The sequence below is a fragment of the Coenobita brevimanus genome, unplaced genomic scaffold (genome assembly GCF_032717465.1).
Source record: "Coenobita brevimanus isolate Jiangsu-jjx unplaced genomic scaffold, ASM3271746v2 jjx.HiC_scaffold_1995, whole genome shotgun sequence".
NCBI classification, from domain to species: domain Eukaryota; kingdom Metazoa; phylum Arthropoda; class Malacostraca; order Decapoda; family Coenobitidae; genus Coenobita; species Coenobita brevimanus.
Window position 1 is genome coordinate 22,501 of NW_027642881.1, and position 5,000 is coordinate 27,500.

Genomic DNA, 5,000 nt, shown 5'->3' on the forward strand with positions numbered 1-5,000 from the left:
CCACAGCCGCTGCACCACCGGCAACCACACCGAGAACAACAAGGATAGCTATGCCACCGCTGCTGCCACTGCGGTCACTACAACCGCAGCCCACCAGCCTCATTAAGCGGCCACGCACACCCTGCGCCCTCTGTGCTTCTTCGCCTCTGGTGCTGCTTCTTCAAGCTGCTGCTGCTGCTTTTGGCCCTTCTCGGCTGTTTCTCCAGCTGCTTGTGGCGTTCGTCACCGTCAGTCATCAATTGGAAAGACGGGAATGAATGCGCCTATGGAGGGCCCCGAGATCGCCAGCTGCGCTGCTTGGAACTGGCTGGTCGTCTGAAGCCGTTACCGCTCGACGTGGTACAAGGCGTTAGCCTTGGGCTCAGGAGCGACTGATCCATGTCCAATTGATGTTCACATGGAACCCTTCTCCACATCGGCCTACAAGGGAGTCTCTCTCGATTAGTTGCTACTACCACCAAGATCTGCACCAGTGGCGGCTCCAGTCCGGCTCACGCCGAAACCTTCAACGCTCACCACCGCGCCCTCCTACTCACCGGGGCTTAAAGACTTGCGTGGCGAAGCCTGTTGTGCCACCGGCGGTCGAGTATCGGGAGAATGCTTGAGCGCCATACCATTTTAAGGGCTAGTTGCTTCGGCAGGTGAGTTGTTACACACTCCTTAGCGGATTCCAACTTCCATGGCCACCGTCCTGCTGTCTATAGCAACCAACACCTTTCTTGGGTTCTATGAGCATTCATTTAGGCCCCTTAACTCGACATTTGGTTCATCCCACAGCGCCAGTTCTGCTTACCAAAATTGGCCCACTAGGCACTCAGTGATTTGGCTCTGGAGCTTCAGTCGTGGACGGCGGCGCCAGCGGCTTTTGGAAGGCCGCCGCGCCCCCGTCTTTCAAGAAAGCCCAGACACTCACCCATTTAAAGTTTGAGAATAGGTTGAGGACGTTTCGTCCCCAAGACCTCTAATCATTCGCTTTACCGGATGAAACTCATGTACGAGTGCCAGCTATCCTGAGGGAAACTTCGGAGGGAACCAGCTACTAGATGGTTCGATTAGTCTTTCGCCCCTATACCCAGCTCTGACGATCGATTTGCACGTCAGAATCGCTCCGGACCTCCACCAGAGTTTCCTCTGGCTTCATCCTGGCCAGGCATAGTTCACCATCTTTCGGGTCTCAACATATCTGCTCAAGGTACTTGCCGGCACCTGCCGCAGGTGGAAAACGGGAGGGAGGCGGGTATCCGCCCCCCCGAGCCCGCCCCTCCGCGGAGGGCCGATACGGCAAGTCCCGGGCTTGCGCCCCCCCGACACCGGAGAGCGTGTCCACGCGTTGGGCGCGGCGGCCGCGCGCCCCCTCAGAGAGGAGGACGACGACGACCGCCGCCGCGTGCGCCCCGGAGCACTCGGGCGAGGGCCACCGCACGCCGCCGGACGCCAAAACCGAGGTCGGAGGAGAGGAGGGAAAGGGACTCACCCCCTCGTCGCCCCTTCCAAGGGAGCCGGGCGTGCTGCGTGGCCGAGGGATCAGCCCCAGGAGACCCCGGCCGCCTCCCCGCCAGCCAGCCGACCTGCCCTGGGCCCCGCCGCAGCCTCCGTCGGGAGAAGAAGAACAGGACAGGGGGGGAAGAGTCGGAGGAGGAGAGGGGAGGGCGAGGCCCCCCGCAGTGTCTCACTTTCATTTCGCCTCTGGGTTTAGTGCACCCAATGACTCGCACACATGTTGAACTCCTTGGTCCGTGTTTCAAGACGGGGCGGGTGGTCCACCGACTTAGCCATTACCGCAGAGGGAGACCGCACGGTCGCGGGCACTCCCGCGACCCTCAAAAAGCGGCCCCCTCGCCACTCATTAAACCATCGCAGGGCAGTCAGGGTATTTTGTCACCGGGGGTTTCCCCGCCGCCCGCCCAGCCCCGCTACCTCCCCCGAGGAGGGGAAGGGCGGCAGAAGGGGGCACGGCGAGGTACCAATCCGCCCGGGCCTTCGACGTCCCCGGCAATGGCTGCGGCAATCTACTTCGAGGAGAAATACGCCCTCCGGCGCCGGCGTGAGAAACCGGAGGCGGGCCCGCGCCGGCGCGAACGCCGAACGCGCGGGCGTCACTTACCAGGCGGACCTCTCGGCCCAGCCGACGCCATCGAGCTGAATCCCCTCATTTCGATCTACGAGTTCCACCCGTTTAGGCTCTTAACGGTTTCACGTACTATTGAACTCTCTCTTCAAAGTTCTTTTCAACTTTCCCTCACGGTACTTGTTCGCTATCGGTCTCGTGGTCATATTTAGCCTTAGATGGAGTTTACCACCTGCTTTAGGCTGCAGTTTCAAGCAACCTGACTCTACAGAAAAGCCCTTTCCGCCGACCAAGGTATCCCTCACGGGTGAGTCGCCATACGGGCCTATCACCCTCCTTGGGTAATGAGCCGCTTTCAAACGAGACTTAGGCGAGAATGGTCGGCGTGCTGGACCCTCTGAAACGCAACACCCCTCGAGGACGCCTCAGTGAGGGTTCGAGGTTATGCGCTGGGCTCTTCCCGGTTCAGTCGCCCTTACTAAGGGAATCCCTGTTGGTTTCTTTTCCTCCGCTTATTAATATGCTTAAATTTGGCGGGTGATCTCTCCTGGGACGAGGTCGTGACCAAGAGTGATTATTGTTTGGTACTGGCAAGGTAACACCCTCCACTAACTACACTTTGCTGTTGCTTTGTGGCTCTCCGGTGGCATCGGTACTACTATGGCACTGCTCGTTCCAAAGTACTTCTTCTCGGTAGGGTGGGCAGCTGCTGCTGCTGCTGCTTCTCTTTTGGGGCTCAATGCTGCTGCTGCCGCCTGCGTGAAGAAGGCATCTAAAGCAGCAGCACCGGCACCAGCAGCAGCAAATCAACTAACTGCTTTTCTCACCCGACACTTACCGACACCACCACCACTTGTACCGGCAGCAACCAGCTTCCACAAGCTCGTTCGTGTTGTCAGGGCTTCCCCCGCCCCCAGTACGTACAACAATCATCGAGGAAGCGCCTTGCCCGATCCCCATCATCATCGGGCACGCACGACTCCTCACGTCAGCCAGACTTCAAGTTTCACCCACACTACTCGGGACCCTCAAGGAGCTCGGGCCTCTGCGTGCGGGCTACTCCAGGCCGTCACGACAACGGCGAACATCTGGCGCCTCCGCCGGGCCCTCGTTGAGTCCTCCTCCTGCAGTTCCTCTAGAGAAAGGAGGAGAACAAGAAGCCTCCTCCTCCTCCTCTCCGGGCGCTGCAGTTGGCAACGAGGGCCACTTCAAAAGGCTTGTTGGTGACCGCCAATGAGCAGTGCGGGACAAGGAGAAACGAGTTCTCCTCCTCCTCCTCCTTCTTCTTCTCTCCCCCCCCCACGACGAGGGGCGAGAGGGGAGGAGCCGGCAGTCTGCTCACTGACTTGGCCAACGCGACAACCAGACCCTTGCAAATGCCAAGTACTGGTAGGTGTCGGTTCTCTGTGGACCGACAGAAGCAAGGAGTGAGGGATGCATCAGGCAGCCGTCTGACACGCACAACAGCATAAGCAGCAGCAGCAGGCTGCTGCAGCGTTGTTACCACCCTTTCCACTTCTCTTGCCTCTAGCCTTCCCGTACACCACCCCCAGCCCCCGGCGGCGCGCCACGCACGCCGTTCCTCGGGGACCGCCACGGTTCGATTCAGACCCGAGCGGACCCGAGGCTCTCCCCACCGCCTGCTGCAGCAGCAGCAGCAGCAGCAGCCGCCCCTGCCTGCCGCCGACTACGGTGGTCATTGGCACGCTGGCGGCAGCTGCTTTTGCGGTGAGGAGGCGCAGGGAGGGGGGGGGGTAGGGCGGATTGCAGTGGGTCCCGGAGGCCCTTGGTTGTCTTTCTTATCACCCATCACTCAAGTCAAAGGGACGAGCACAGAAGGGAGAGAGCACAGCAAAGGTCGGCCGGGTATATTCTATAACCCAAAACAGACTACCTTCACGGCCAACTTCTCCACCTGCCTCTACCTGTCCACTTCCCGTTCCACTACCGTTCTCGGGGTCAGTGGAGCGCGCACGCCCGGTCATTCGTCTCTTGCTCCTGTGCCGCCAAACGAGAGCCACGGGCTCCTCGGACGACGATAAGGGTGTGCACGTGTACCCGGCTAACTCTTCTTGCTCCTCCTCGGAGCCGAGTTCCCACCCGGTTACACAAGGGGTGACTGACACACTGACTGACCATCTGACTGAGCTATCGGGACCAATCAGTCCCATTACTGTCGACCAGACTGGCCTGGGGCCAGCCAAAGACAACAGCAGCAGCAGCAGCAGGAGCAGCAGCAGCAGCAGCAGCACAGGGTCAGCAGGACAGTGATCCACTCACTACAGCATCCCCTCTCCACGGACCCACCCACCCACCCACCACAGGACCACCCTCGTCAAGGTAACATGTTGCTCCTCGACTCCACAGAGCAGACCTCAGTACTGGTGGTGGTAGTAGGCCGCAGAGCACCCTTCGTCCCTTCTGTCGGAGACCCCATGATGAGCACTCCGACGGCACAGAAGAGAGGAAAAAATGAACCATGTCGGGCTGTGCGTCACTTGGGACAAAGGAGGTGAGAGCAAGAGCAGGGGGAGGAGGAGGAGAGCGGGAAGAAGACAGGTCAAACTGCATCCTCTGTCCCACCTGCCTGCCTTCCTTCCTTCCTGCCTGCCTGCCTGCCTCACCTTGGTTCCTTTCCAAGTCCCACCTTGACTCCACCTCCGGCGGTGCACCGACTTGTTTTAGTCACAATGTCGAGCACCGCGTCTCCTCTACCCCTGGGTAGGAGAAGAGTGGACGGTGTGGAAATGAAACGGTAGTCCCGGTGCTACACCCCAGCCTCTCCAGAACACTGTTCGGCCCCCTGAGAGCTTCTTTAAATCGCCTTACAGATCTCCCAGTGTTCAGTCCCTTGCTTGATGGGGAGGGTGGGGCCGACCGTCACCATGCATGCCTGCACGGACACACAAGGACAACGACGACGACGCCCTCC

At 59.9% G+C, this 5,000-nt stretch overlaps 1 non-coding gene across 1 annotated transcript in view; it reads right to left on the reverse strand.

The window, feature by feature from the left end:
• Positions 1 to 2,629, reverse strand: part of LOC145389757 (large subunit ribosomal RNA) — a 6,479-nt gene extending 3,850 nt beyond the window's left edge. The window contains exon 1 of the ribosomal RNA XR_013895524.1: positions 1 to 2,629. This exon is cut by the window's left edge and continues 3,850 nt beyond it. This is a non-coding gene — a ribosomal RNA (large subunit ribosomal RNA).
• Between the last annotated feature and the right edge of the window lie 2,371 nt (positions 2,630 to 5,000).